The sequence below is a fragment of the Lactuca serriola genome, chromosome 1 (assembly GCF_051521515.1).
Source record: "Lactuca serriola cultivar US96UC23 chromosome 1, Lser_US96UC23_V15, whole genome shotgun sequence".
Classification (NCBI taxonomy): domain Eukaryota; kingdom Viridiplantae; phylum Streptophyta; class Magnoliopsida; order Asterales; family Asteraceae; genus Lactuca; species Lactuca serriola.
In genome coordinates this window covers 131176811-131191563 of record NC_136408.1, presented here as the reverse complement: position 1 = coordinate 131191563, position 14753 = coordinate 131176811, and positions in this window count along the sequence as shown.

Sequence of the window (14753 nt, the reverse complement as noted above, 5' to 3'; positions counted from 1 at the left end):
AAACTAGTTAGATGATTACCTCTTTATGTAGCTTGTATTACTTGGTGTTCAAGGGCTTAGCAACTCAAGTGTGATGCCTTAAATGTTTCACAAAACACCACCAAGAATTTGAGGAGATGAGAGAGAGGTTAGGAACACCCTATAATCAGCTATACTCTTGCTATATTACTTGTGTATATAATTTTGGCGTCAAACTGGTTACATATATAGTGTTAGAATTCCAAGAATTATATGTAACCCTAATTCTTACACTCAGGCTTATTATCCATAACTCATATGGACTAACTCTTCACGGACTCTCACATAAACTTAGCCCATCATGGACCAATAGCCCAAACCATATGTATCACTAATTTACATAACTAGTCCCTATTAATTTAATTAGTCATTTTTTATCACTAAATTAATTCCAAATTAATTTTTGATCAATACTAATTAAAAAATACGATTTCTTAATTAATATATTATGCTTTGTTGGGAATGAAAACCCTAATTGAGATTTGATGAACAAGATGCGGAAAATAAGAACAAACACAAAAAAAATGAAGATTATGTCGAATGATCACTCGATTTATTGAAATATGAGGAATAAATTACACTTAAAGCATAGACTAAAGAATCTAACACTACATAAGAAACCTCACGTGGCGGCTACATTTTGCCTCAAACTCTTAACCCTAATTATGAATAATACATGACTATTTATAGGGAAAAGACAAGTCTTGGGCTTTTAACCTAGAATTCATCAAAGGGGCCCATTGCTATCATCCATGGAGTGCTTTGAAACCCTACAATCTCCCCCTCAAAGTATGGAATGGATGACAATGCTGTAACTTCCAAAACAAGCATCTAGCAAATAAAAAGATCTGCAACGAGGAATATTTGAAGCAATCCACGAATCTTGATTCTTCAATAGTCTTCAAACACGGGCTCTAGGATATATAAATCAAGCACTAAAGTAATGTCTTTAAACTTCATTTTCGAATGTAATCCCAAAGAATCTTCATGAAAACCAAACCCGCCATAAAAACCCATTTCAGAACAAAGAAACTGAATCACTTCTTTTCTTTGAAGAGCTCCCCCTCCAAGTCACAACGATCTTCAGATAAGCTAATGGTATAAGCCATCAAAAAATATCATGTAACAACCCAAACTTTAAGATTCGTAACGCCACTTGATCGAGAAAATACAAGAAGTCGGAGATATAACAAGTCCTTAGCAGAGCTCGATGAAAAACATCCGCTGTAAAGGATACTTCTCTGTAAAAGCTTTAGTAGAGCTCGATGAAGAACTTCTGCAATAAAAGCTACCTTCATAATTCTACCACAAGCTTTATCAAAAAATCTTCAACTTTGAAAAGTCGCAAATCTAATTTCGAATGGCCATACCAAATTCTCCCCCGATTTATAATCAAAAACATGATTATAAAGCCTTCAAATGGTCATGAGAATGATCTTGAATGGATAAAAAATTACTAAGCTCCCCCGCGACAAAACGATATACACAATGAAGTATAAAATCCGAAAAAGTCGTGAAAAATTTGATGATATCACGAAAAACGACTTTCCGAACCGCCAAGACTTGATGGAATCCATAATTTTCTGTTCACAAAAAAATATGTGCGTTAAAGAATTCAAAACTGTTCACCAGCCCTCAAATTTGTAAACTTTTCTGAATATAGGGCAGAAACTGTCATTTTGCAGAAACTCAGGGGCTGGAATTGTAATCATGCACCAATAAACCCCTTTATTTGTAACAAAATCTGGAATTTGTCCAAAACTGGCAAGGCATGAAACGCATAGGGACCAAAGGAGTCAATTCGCCGAAGTTTCAGGGAACATAAATGTAACATGTTTATCTTCTTCACCAATTAGACGTCTGATTAAAAGAATGGCAACAGCTACTCGATTCCAACGATCTGAAATAATAATACCAATTACGAAACCTTCGCACTGAAAAGAAGAAATTGTTCCAATCGTTTTCGTTCTGAACCGTTCGTAATTTTGAGCATATGTTCGTTCCGAATCAATCCATCCACTTACACTTCCGATTGCGAGCATATTCCGATTGTGAGCCATATTCCGATTGCGGATTCAATGATGCCAAACTCCGAATCAATCAATCGCTCCGAGCACACAGTTGCGAATTCAAGTCTACAGGGACACCGATTCCGAGTCCATTCGCAGTTTCGATTGCGACTCGGTTTACACTGCATCAAGGAATTCCAATCTCCAAACATACCAACATCGAATTTCAGTGCATAACAATCGCAGTCCATAGTTTACTTCTGTTAACTTCTTCGCAGATGAGAGCACCATTAAAAAAAAATTCACAGTACAGATTCAATCTTCATAACTTTCAATTTTTACTTTTCTTGTTTGACTACTCAAATCCAATTGCCGACAAACACCAAAATCAACTTTCTCAAATCAATAGAATCGGCAAGTTTGAACCCAAAATAGATATTCAATGAAAGAACGGATCGGCAAGTTTGAACCCAAAATCAAAAATTGATTTGGCAATAGTACCGTTTACAGATGACGACTCAAGAATGGAAGAACCAAGAATTCAAGATACGAAATTTACAGATGAGTCGACTTGTAATATACGATATCAAAGGCTTATACCAATAAACACAGATCAATAATAGTGGGCAAAAGCACAGTCAAAACTTAAATCATCAATTTTGTTGGGCTAAACAGAGATCAGAAAGCATCGATGATGGGCTCAAGAATGAACAGTGAACGAAACTTGTTAGGGCACAAGAACAATATGGAATTGAATAAATGGACTAAATCAAGAGAAACAGATCCATTGACATGAACCGAATGATCATATGAAATAAAAACATTTGAACAGAAAAACAAATCGGATTGAAATAATACCACAGTAACAGAATACATAAGTCTCCATGAACAGTTGGTTGAATAGAAAGCTTGATTCCAAGTCGCCAAAACATCAAAAATCTTCAAAATCTTGTGCAGAAAATCATCAAATCAAGAACCGATACTTTAAAAATCAATAGATTCTCAAAGACCCGCTCTGATACCACTTGTTGGGAATGAAAACCCTAATTGAGATTTGATGAACAAGATGCGGAAAATAAGAACAAACACAAAAAAATAAAGATTATGTCGAATGATCACTCGATTTATTGAAATATGAGGAATCAATTACACTTAAAGCATAGACTAAAGAATCTAACACTACATAAGAAACCTCACGTGGCGGCTACATTTTGCCTCACACTCTTAACCCTAATTATGAATAATACATGACTATTTATAGAGAAAATACAAGTCTTGGGCTTTTAACCTAGAATTCATCAAAGGGGCCCATTGCCATCATCCATGGTGATGGGTTTTGAGCATTCTAACACTTCCTAAGTGTACATGCAACCCTAATAACCTTGGATATTTGTTTGTCTAATTATCATGCAAAGTTGAATTTCCAAAGTTATATTCCTATCTAGCATACATGGGGAACAATTTTAACTTGAATGAAAGATAGAATAACTTACCTTGTTGTTGCTTATGTTCCTTGAAACCTTGTGAGCCTAGCACCCCAAGTGTGATGCCTCAAATGCTTCACACAACACCAAATGCTCTTGGAAAGACCTATGAGATAATACACACTTCTTAAAATCGGCCAAGCCCTCTAGTTTCTTATGTCTAGCCGATTTTGGTGGAGAATGGGATCCTTATATAGTGTTGACACATCTAGGGTTACACCATGTAAACCCTAATGTGTCATGACTCTTCATTTCCATGACCCATGGGTTTGTAACTCCCATGGAGCATCCTATGGGTAGAACCCAACTTGATAATCCATGGAGCCTCTTAGCCCACTATACAAGATATGAATGATTTACATAATCAACCCATATATTTAATTAGTTATCCTTTGATCACATAATTAATTCCAAGTGAATTCTTTGATCAAACTAATCAAATAATATTATTAATATATTAGAACTTATAATATATTAATAATCTCCAAGTGTTATTTCTCTCATTTAGTCTATCCAATTGCATGGTGCCATGCAACCCAAATGGACCATGCCGGGTCGGGTCAAGTACACACCCGAAATAGTTATGGACTTAGACACCTTATCCAACAGTCTCCCACTTGGATAAGTCTAATAACTATATCTCTAGTACTTCAGGAACCGACCGGCAATCGTAGCTCTTTCAAGGACTCTCGAAACTGAGAAGATGATGGTACGCCATTTAAGATAAGGGATCATATAATCCTCCGTTCTAGATATCAGCCGGACAAATACATGGAACAATGTCTTACTTATTGTCCAGCAGTTTGTTTCCCGATTTCCGATTTGTTTGACAAAGAACTTAATTGAACACATCAACTTAGTTCTGACCGGGCCCGGTACATAGGTCAAAACAAAATCATCGAGGGGCCCAGATATCAGCTTCTAATCCAAGAAGGAACAGATAAACTTCGACTCATATGTTTGTTCTACCACTCATTGAATTACACACAAAAGCACGTTTTATAACATCGAGTTACCAATGCGTTTTCGTACAGTCAATGCATAACCAACTTGTAAGTAACAAATCATATCTCTAGGTTTGAAGACTTATATGATATTACTGTCTCACGATCACTCGAGACAGAATTCCATGAAGTGATTCCAGTGAGCGTGGGTTGAGTCCAATACTCAGAACTTATGAGCACTCATGATTGTTCTAGCCTTGTCCAACACCTTAGACCTCTACAACCCATCATGACAGTCTTGATTCATACCTACTTCCGACATATGACCGACTGTGGAGGTTTGAATAATATGTTATACCAAACAAAATTATTCTGGAAGTCAAAACATGCAAAAGAAATATAGTAAACGATCGACAAGAGATAGCAACACTTTACTCATAAATAAAACTCCTTTTATTCATCATCTAATGTCAATTACACTTTACAAATTTCTGGGTTATCTAACTATTGAATCTAATATCATCCTTCAGCCCTATGCTCCGAGCATGCTGGAGATGCTTAACCCGAGTCAGTCCCTTCGTGAGGGGATCTGTTGGGTTCTCATCCGATGATACCCTCTTTGCCACGAGGAGTCCTTCTTCTATCCGATGTCTGATAAAATGGTATTTTCTGTCGATGTGTCTAGATCTTCCGTGATCCCTTGGTTCTTTGGCTAAGGCAACAGCACTTTCACTATCACAGAAAATCTCCATTGGCTCTTTGATAGCTGGTACAACTCCAAGGTCTCCAATGAAGTTCTTCAGCCATATTGCCTCCTTTGCCGCTTCGCTAGTTGCAATATACTCTGATTCACAAGTTGAATCAGCCATTGTCTCTTGCTTGGAACTCTTCCAAGAGATTGCTCCTCCATTTAGGGTAAAGACCCAGCCCGACTGAGAGCGGAAATTATCCCTATCAGTCTGGAAGCTAGCATCACTATACCCTACAACTCTCAAGTCATCACTCCCACCGAGGGTAAGAACCCAGTCCTTAGTCATCCGTAGGTACTTGAGGATATTCTTTACCGCAGTCCAGTGTGCCTTGCCAGGGTTCGCCTGATACCTGCTAACCATGCTCAAGGCAAAAGCTACATCGAGTCGAGTACACGTCATAGCATACATGATCGATCCTACAGCCGAAGCATAAGGTGTTCGACTCATTTCTGCTATCTCAGCCTCAGTGCTAGGGCTTTGTGTCTTACTCAATCTGGTGTTACTCTGGATGGGTAACTCTCCTTTCTTGGAATCCTGCATGCTGAATCTCTTCAGCACCTTATCCAAGTAGGCACTCTGACTAAGTCCAATTAGTCTTTTACTCCGATCTCTCAAGATCCTTATCCCTAGAATATAGGTAGCTTCTCCTAGGTCCTTCATAGAGAAACACTTCCCAAGCCAGGACTTAACTTCCTGCAGAGTTGGGATGCCATTTCCTATGAGTAGTATGTCATCCACATACAACACCAAAAATCTAACTATACTCCCACTAGCCTTGACATACACGCAAGACTCATCTTCACTCCTAGAAAAGCCAAATTCCTTGACCTTTTCATCAAAGCAAAGATTCCATCTGCGAGGTGCTTGCTTCAATCCATAAATGGATTTCTCAAGCTTACACACTCTATTAGGGTACTCGTTGCTGACAAAACCCTCTGGCTGACTCATGTAAACATCTTCAGCCAACTTTCCATTAAGGAAAGCGGTTTTGACATCCATTTGCCATATTTCATAGTCATGAAATGCAGCTATGGCCAACAGAACCCGAATAGACTTAATCTTGGCTACTGGGGAAAAGGTCTCATCATAGTCCACTCCAGGAATTTGAGAGAAACCCTTTGCAACCAGTCTAGCCTTATATGTGTGTACATTTCCATCCATGCCGGTCTTCTTCTTGAAGACCCATTTGCACCCTACTGTCTTACGACCTGGTACATTCTCAACCAAGTTCCAAACTTGATTGTCATACATGGACTGTATTTCACTGTCCATTGCCTCTTTCCACTTGGCTGACTCAGGGCCTGCCATGGCTTCTGCATAACTGTTAGGTTCATCCAGACCTATCAGTGTCTCATCACTGATAAGTGTATCTCCTTCTGCAGTAATATGGAATCCATAGTAATGCTCAGGAGCATTCCTAACCCTTGTGGAACGCCTCAGAGGTACAGACATGTCAATTGGCTCAACAGGAGTTTCCTCCTCAAGTTGAGGGCTAGTGTTCGAAGTTCCTTCACCGCTTGACTCCTGAATTTCTTCAAGATCAACTTGCCTCCCACTGTTTCCTTGGCTTATGAACTCTCTTTCTCTAAAGAAAGCCCTCCTAGCTACAAAGACCACATTTTCACTAGGTCTGTAGAAGAGGTAACCAAAGGACTGTTGTGGGTAGCCGATGAAAATACACCTCTCACTTCGGGGTTCGAGCTTATCATGAGTCTCGCGTCTCACGAAAGCCTCACAACCCCAAATCTTGATGTGGTCTAGCTTAGGTACTTTGCCAGTCCACATCTCGTGAGGAGTTTTGGCAACTTTCTTTGTAGGGACAAGATTAAGGATATGGGTGGCAGTCTCTAAGGCATACCCCCAGAATGAGATTGGTAGCGAAGCTCGACTCATCATGGAACGAACCATACCTAACAAGGTTCGATTACGCCTCTCAGCCACACCATTTAACTGTGGTGTCCTGGGAGGTGTCAATTGTGAGACTATCCTACATTCCCTTAGATAGTCAAGGAACTCTGAACTAAGATACTCACCACCACGATCGGATCGAAGCATCTTAATGTTCCTGCCCAATTGATTCTCGACTTCCTGTTTAAATTCCTTAAACCTTACGAAAGTCTCTGACTTATGCTTGATCAAGTAGACATATCCATATCTACTATAATCATCAGTAAAAGTCAAATAATAACGATTAGCATCCCTTGTGGCATGTTTGAATGGCCCACACACATCCGTGTGTATAAGGTCCAACAAACCTTCACCCCTCTCACACGAACCTGTGAAGGGTGACTTTGTCATTTTTCCAAGTAAGCATGATTCGCAACTATCATCTGACTTTAGGTCAAATGACTCCAAGACTCCATCCTTTTGGAGTTGGCCTATGCGTTTCTTGCTTATATGTCCAAGACGACAATGCCATAATGATGTTTTATCCAAGTTATTATTATTCATAGAATCAATACACAAAACATTATTTCCTAAGTTATCTACAACAGGTACAGCTTCATACACACCATCACAAGGTAATGCTTTAAAATAAAGAACATTATTAAAGAAAGCATCAATAGAACCAACTTCATTATTAAATGAAAAGGTAAACCCTTGTTTGTACAACGCATGAAAGGAAATAATATTTCTTGCCATTCCTGGCGAGTAACAACATTTAGTCAAATCTAAATTAAACCCACTACTTAGCGATAAAGTATAAACTCCAATCTTGGTAACAGGTAAAGCTTTCCTATTCCCCATGATCAAGTTTATTCTTCCTTGCTCCACATTCTCACTTCTTCTTAGTCCCTGCAAGTCACAACAAATATGAATACCACACCCGGTATCAAGGACCCAAGATTTAGAATGGGGTGAGTTATTAGAAATGATAGTGTAAATACCTGCATGGTTGGGTTTAACTTTCCCATCCTTCACATCTTGCTGGTATTTTGGGCAGTTCCGCTTCCAATGTGATTTTTCATGGCAATAGAAGCATTCAGCCTCTTTTGGGTCTGAAGAAGGAGTGATGAAACCTTTCTTGGTTCCACTTGAAGAAGAGCCATCAAGGGTCCGAGCCTTGGTACCCTTAGAAGAGCTCTTTCTCTTCTTCCCTCGACTTTTCCCGATTGCCAAAACCGGAGTAGAGTTTTGAGTAGGAGTGTTAACAACCGACTTCCCCTTAAGACCTGTTTCTGCGGTCTTGAGAAGTCCCTGAAGTTTGCTGAGTGTGACCTCTTCCTTATTCATGTGATATGTCATGCGGAATTGATCATAGCACGATGGGAAGGAGTGCAAAATGATATCTATTGCAAGATCCTCAGGGAAGTTCACATTAAGATTCAGCAAACGATCCACATACCTTTGCATTTTCTACATGTGGCTCGTGACGGATTCCCCGTCCTTCATCATGGTTGTTATCATGGAGCAAATGATTTCATACCTCTCTTGTCTTGCACTTTGATTGTATCTTTCTATCAAATCTTGGTGCATTTCATAAGGGTAGAAATCCTCATAAGACTTTTAGAGTTCCGTTGTCATCGTGGCCATCATGATGCAAGCTACTTTCGTAGCATCCCTTTCATGTGCCTGAAAGTCAGCGATCTCCCGAGGAGTTGCAGTGGTCTCATCAATCTCCTTAAGATCCTTGTCAAGGACATATTCTTTGTCCTCGTAGCGGGTAATCATCCTGATGTTTCTAATCCACTCATTGAAGTTGGATCCATCAAAGGTGACTTTCCCACACAAGTTCATAAGGGTAAAGGAGCTGTTAGGGTTAGAGCCAACATTGTTTGAAGACATCTGAAAGAAGAGGACAAGATTTGTTTAGATATTAGGAGAGTCCTTAATAAAACACCCAAATGTAATATTAAGGCTAGGATCCAATCACAATATATTATAACTTGGAAGAGGTATGCCGTAATCCAAGCTATACCACATTTGAAAGGTAGGTGAATGACGATTAACCAATTTCCACCACGAAAAACGAAATATTAAATATTAGGTTTTTTGATTGGTTCTTAGAAATTCCTAGATTCTTTGAGATTCAATGAACTTTTCAAAGGCATGTTTCAATCTCGAGTGTGCCCTCCATGTTTTGTGACTGGGATACCGAGGATCACAAAACGAGGTGTGAAGTAACCATGCAAATCACTTGGTACCCTTAAAGTCTATCACTCAATCGATGTGCCGGTAAACCACACACGCTCCATCGATACTATAATAAACCTTAAGTCACCCTTTACCTACCTTGTTAAGTCCAAGTTAGTGTGCCGGTTAACCACACACGCTCCACCAACGACTTAAACAAAGTGTAAAGTGTAATTTCATGGATTAGCACCTTATTCACATTTTCCCTAAAGTAACTAAGATTGGGAATTTAATAAAACATTTAGTTACTTTATAATATTCATCATACTTCTAATGAGAATTTATAAGTCCTTGTCTTACCCGTTCGGCTAACGACCCTCCACCGATCAAGCAAGCGGTGGGTAAGACGACTTTGTTCTTATACATATATATATAATTATTAAATCATAATAATATAAGTATAAGGGTTGAATTTTAATTTTTAAAATTCTAAGGGTTGGAACTAAAGTTTTAACTTAACTTTACTTGTTCCAAAACTTGAGGGCAAGTTTTGTAAACTTTCAAAACTTTTCATTTTTTGTAACTTATGAGTTTAATAGAGTAATAAAATGAAGACTCTTCATTTTTCTAACTCTTGTGTTCTTTTAATGGTTTTTTAACTCAAGTGACTTTTGGTTTTCCATAACTTGAGGACAAGTTATGGACTCCATTAAAACGCATTATGATCAAGAATTAAACTACCACATAAGTTACAAATAATTCCTATGATCATCTAAACATCATAAGATCAAGAACATGAACATAAGCATTTTCATGAATCAAAACTACACTTAAAACTTTGTAATTTTGATAACTAGTTGTTGTAAATGAATTAGCAAGACATTACACCATCTAAAACAAGTTTTCAAGTACCAAAACAGTTTAGGGTAATGTTTCTAATCCATTTCCAGCAACTCAAGTCGAAAATCTGCACTCTGTCGACCCTACTCGCCGAGTGCATGAACCTACTCGCCGAGTAGGTTGAAGATTCAAGTGAACTCGACGAGTCCCCCCATGGACTCGCCGAGTCCAGCAGTCAGACAGCAAGTTTTTCGACTTTCTTCAACTTTTAAGCACAAATAACAAACAAACAAGCCTAGGCTCTGATACCACTGATGGGTTTTGAGCATTCTAACACTTCCTAAGTGTACATGCAACCCTAATAACCTTGGATCTATGTTTGTCTAATTATCATGCAAAGTTGAATTTCCAAGGTTATATTCCTATCTAGCATACATGGGGAACAATTTTAACTTGAATGAAAGATAGAATAACTTACCTTGTTGTTGCTTATGTTCCTTGAAACCTTGTGAGCCTAGCACCCCAAGTGTGATGCCTCAAATGCTTCACACAACACCAAATGCTCTTGGAAAGACCTATGAGATAATACACACTTCTTAAAATCGGCCAAGCCCTCTAGTTTCTTATGTCTAGCCGATTTTGGTGGAGAATGGGATCCTTATATAGTGTTGACACATCTAGGGTTACACCATGTAAACCCTAATGTGTCATGACTCTTCATTTCCATGACCCATGGGTTTGTAACTCCCATGGAGCATCCTATGGGTAGAACCCAACTTGATAATCCATGGAGCCTCTTAGCCCACTATACAAGATATGAATGATTTACATAATCAACCCATATATTTAATTAGTTATCCTTTGATCACATAATTAATTCCAAGTGAATTCTTTGATCAAACTAATCAAATAATATTATTAATATATTAGAACTTATAATATATTAATAATCTCCAAGTGTTATTTCTCTCATTTAGTCTATCCAATTGCATGGTGCCATGCAACCCAAATGGACCATGCCGGGTCGGGTCAAGTACACACCCGAAATAGTTATGGACTTAGACACCTTATCCAACACATGGAGTGCTTTGAAACCCTACATGCTTATAATATATTAGTAAATCATAAATAACCTCTTTCTCAAATATCCATTCTATCAGATTGTTCTGGTGAATGCAACGCAAATGGACAATGCTACTCTCGGTTCAAGTACATACAATTATAGTTATTGGCTTAGAAATCTAATCCAACACGAACATAAATTCATGACCCCTTTGCTGGAATCACCACACCGTGGTCAGGTAAGAAACCGAAATGATCTTGCAGAAATTTGAATTCCTATATAGTAGGGACTCTACCATAACAATCCATTATCTAGAACAGATGAATGATAGAAAAGAAAATTTTGTAAAATGCTTGAGTTGATAAAACGAAAGAAAAGAAAGGGGGTAAGGATGAAATGTCCTGGAAAAGAGGGTATTTTAAATACAAAACTGGCATCATGAACCGTCTCCCGATGGGTCTGACGCACATCGACGACGCTGTCAAAAACCTATCAAATGCTAGAAATAATCTCAGACATACATGTTTTTAACATTGGTTCGAACAACGATGCTACCAAGCCGACGCATACGCCTACATGCCTAAGGGACATGTTAACTATAATACTAGTCAAAATAGGTCAATAACAATCACATGTGATTATACCAATCATGTAGTGTGATTTTGTTAAACTAGTAGTGTAGTAAACTTACTATGTATTTCATGATAATTCTAATATAAATATGAACTTTCAGACATACTTTATGGTATAAATCAAAGTAAACGTCCATACGATTCAAAAAATATAGAGAACACCTAAAGATGACTTTGCATGAAGAAGTTATGATTAACCGAACACTATAAAATATCTATAACATAAGGAATTTAAAATAGGCTTGGAATTAGCTATTTGAGTCTAAAATAGAGTTGTAGTGCTTGTAAATACTTACGTGTGGATATAAAGAATGTCAAAAATGGAGTTCGTATGCAAAAGTTACGACCTTCCGAAGTTACAGCTATCTGAGTGCACGACACGTGTTAGAAACCCTAATCTGATTGGACTCACGACGTGAGCCTAAAAACTCACAACATGAGGAGTCAAACCGCCTCATTTTTGCACCTAGAAGTCTACGGAACGATAACCGAAAAGCTCACGACGTGAGCTAGGTTTTCTCACGACGTGAGGACGCTGCAGGACACGAATCGGGGCTAGAAAACACGCGTTAAAGCTACGGGATGACTCTTGCCATAGCTCACAACGTGAATCTATCATTCTCACGTCTTGAGAGGCCAAAAATCAGCCTATAAATAACAAATGCAGCCTCCTCTCTCCTTACACCATTTCATTTCTCTCTTTCTCTCTCTCTCTCTCTCTCTCTTTCATTTGCTGACTGTTTTTGCTTGGATTACATAAAGTCATGCTATTAAGGAGAGTTTCACAGCCCCACTTTCTAATATTTTCGGGGGAAAGCACATGCTAAATATTGTATATACGTTACTATTATATCTATATTAGTATCAACGTAGATAGTTATTTACCCAGGATATAGTTATTCTAAATATAATATTTTGAATATATACAACTATTATCATCTTGTTAGCATGTTATTATACTAATGAAGATCTTCTGTTATACTTAGGATTCTATATATATGCTGTGTGCGATATAGTTCCGTTGTTATATTCGGAAGTTCTATATGTTAATTTAAAAAGTTTGTTTTTATTATTGTTTTATGTCAAGATAAAACCTGGTTTTACTTCAAGTTATAGTTGTTATATTGCCTAAATGTTATGAAATTAGGAGTAATGTTTAAAAGCATAGTCTAGTAACTTAGTGTTTTAGACATGAAAACGCTTTTCTTGTTAGAACTTTAAAATGTCGTTAAAGTGTACGTGAGCTACTCTGTTCATCATCTAAGATTGGGGATCTTAGTAAAAGTCCTCTGACTTGTATTTATCAATCCCGTGTGAGCATGACAACCCCACCCGCGGTTTCCAGCTCCAAACCAACGGTATTCGGGTGACGAACTTGCCTAATTTACTACCTTCCGACGTCGATAAAGCGTGTGGAAACCACCGCTAGGTGTAATCCTTGTACTACCGCAAGGTGTAATCCTTGTACCACCGCAAGGTGTAATCCTTGTACTACCGTAATGTGTAATCCTTATACTACCACAAGATGTAATCCTTGTACTACCACAAGGTGTAATCCTTGTACTACCGCAATGTGTGATCCTTGTAATAATAAACAGAGGTATAAAACTAAGTCATACAGTCGCAGCTCCAGACTCATGGTAGCATCACTTTAGACGCATTATACTTTGTCGACATACAAGTATGAATGTTATGTATAAGTTTCCCAAAGACTTATACTCTAAGTATAAGAATCTAGTAGGTATATTACTTGTATATTAAGTAAACCACTATACCTATCCTACTTGTATAGAATTGAAATAGATTTGTACGTAGCAATTTTACTCTTATAGAATTGAAATAAGATTTATACGTAGCAACTTTGTTTGTATGGAATTACAAACATTTATACTTATACTCTAGGTTCAAAGAACGTTTAGGTATAAAACTTATTTGGTAAGTAAACCATTATACCTAGGATATATATACTAAATGATACTTTCAAAACTATACTTTTTGAACTTGGAAAATGTATTGTTTTTATATGGAGTCTAAACCTGTGGACTCACCAAATTTATGTTGACGTATTTTAAATTGCATGTGTTTTCAGGAAGTTGATAACTATGATATGAGAAATGATATTACACTGCCCGGTGTTTTCGCCGACGGCCGGGGTGTGATAAATTGGTATCAGAGCTATTAACTATAGTGAATTAGTACTTTCTTAGGAAAGCACGACTATAGTTTAGGGCTTACTCTGTTAGGTTAAGGTATATCCCTTAATCTACAAATAAAAAGTATTATTAAATTATACTACTAAAGAACTACTTATGGGTGCGGTGACAGGATAGACATGTTGCTTGGGTTGCTGGATTTCAAAACTACTATATGCTAAAATGATCCTGCCCTTTGACTGTCTTGACTGGCCGGTGCCTTATCAGATAGATCTGAAGTAACAAACAGTAATTAATAAAGCATGAAAACAACAAATTCTAAATATAGAGTCATATATGAAGACTCAGACTCGCAATGATAATACACCTAAATACCCGGAATGCTTTTGATCTCAAGGATTTAGATCAGATATTCCAATTAAAGTTTATATGTGCATAGATCTTATCACAACTAGGTGTAGGTGTACAACTATATTTTATTATGATCAGGTCATATGAACTATTTAAATTGGGAGTAATATTTGATAGACTAAACACTTGGTGATCTAAAATGTATAGGAACTAAACAAAATGCCTAGAAGAAGTAGCGTTCAGCTAAACCTTAACCAACGAGCAGAACCACAACAACAACAAATGCAACCACCACAACCCGAAAAAAACCCTCCAATAAGTTCAGTAGAACTTGAAGAAATCATAGCTCAGAGAAACGCTGCAGCTCTTACTAATATCACAAGAGGAGGAGTTAGAAACGAAGGCAATGTAAGGACCGCTAGAATGTGTACCT